General features: G+C 48.1%; 1 protein-coding gene across 1 annotated transcript in view; it reads left to right on the forward strand.

Annotated features, from left to right (window-relative positions):
• Isoc1 (isochorismatase domain containing 1) overlaps positions 1 to 1,212 on the forward strand; it is a 19,836-nt gene that overhangs the window by 13,313 nt on the left and 5,311 nt on the right. The window lies entirely within an intron of this gene.

The raw sequence follows: 1,212 nt of genomic DNA on the forward strand, positions 1-1,212 counted from the left end.
ACCCCAGGGCTCCAAACACACTTGGGCCTGTGTGGGCCCAGCTGGAATGGGGAGGGGGGAGCTACCCTGGGGAGAGGGCTTTGAGTGAGCCAGGCAGAAGGGTAGAGGCTAGTCAATGCCCTACCCCCCTCATTATCTTTCTAACAATGCCTGAGGCAATTAGTCTAACTTTGCCTGTGAAATTCCAAGCCAGGATTTGGGTAGGATGTTGGAACATTGTGGAGGTCAGAGAGCAACGTTTATCTTTGGGGACACCTAGCAAGGACATATCTACGCTACCTCTGAGTTAGGGGATGCCATGAATGAACTCCAAGAGACTGACTTCCTTCAAAGTTTTTTCACCTCTGGTCTGTGGCCAAGCTTTTGGGCCCATCACGAGACTTCATTGGAGTGGGCGTGGCAGTGGAGGGTTTGCTGTTGTGAGATGATCCAGTGTTCTGGGTACAGACTGGCTGGTGCATTGTTCTTTGTTGGGGACTGTGTCTGCTCTAAAGCCTGAAGGGCCCTGCAGAGTACAAAAGGAAAGGACAGAAGATGAAAGGCCATGGGGAACAGGCCACCTTTCTCCCAGCAGCAACAACTGGTTCAAAACATAGTTGGCTTCCCTTCTTGGTTTTTCCTGAAAGATTAGAACCCCTTTTCGGACTGTAGGTAGAAGCTTGCTGTTGGTTCATTTATTGCAATATTTCTCTTAATTCCCTAAGAATTTCATGCGATGTATTTTAAGCATGCTCACCCCCCCCACCTGCTCCCCACACACCACCCTTACCATCTAAGTTTGAGATTACTTTTTTTAAAAGTCCCTTCCCCATAAGTCCAGTTTGTGATGCCTGTCTGGTCTTGGGTTTGGGCCCAAGCCCTGCAGTGTAGTTAGTTAGCTTATCAGGTCTCCTATCAAAGAAATCGACTCACCTTTGTCCCAGCAGCTATTAAATACCAGGGGCTCCTCAGCTAGGTACGGAATTATGTGTCCACCCTTCCACTCTGCTGGCATTTTGTCTGTCTAGAGCTTACAGAGGTCTTGTGTGGTGTTGAAATTGTACTGAGTTCACATGGGCATTTTCCCTGGTATGTCTAGAAAATCCTGCTTCCCAGACACTAGCCACTGCTTCCCACTCTTATGGCCTCTCTGTCTCTTTTTCCTCAAAGACTCTGGAGTCTTGGGGTAAGGACCATAAAATGACTGTCTAATAGGTAGACGTTTATTCTTTG

The sequence above is a fragment of the Mastomys coucha genome, unplaced genomic scaffold (assembly GCF_008632895.1).
Source record: "Mastomys coucha isolate ucsf_1 unplaced genomic scaffold, UCSF_Mcou_1 pScaffold13, whole genome shotgun sequence".
NCBI classification, from domain to species: Eukaryota; Metazoa; Chordata; class Mammalia; order Rodentia; family Muridae; genus Mastomys; species Mastomys coucha.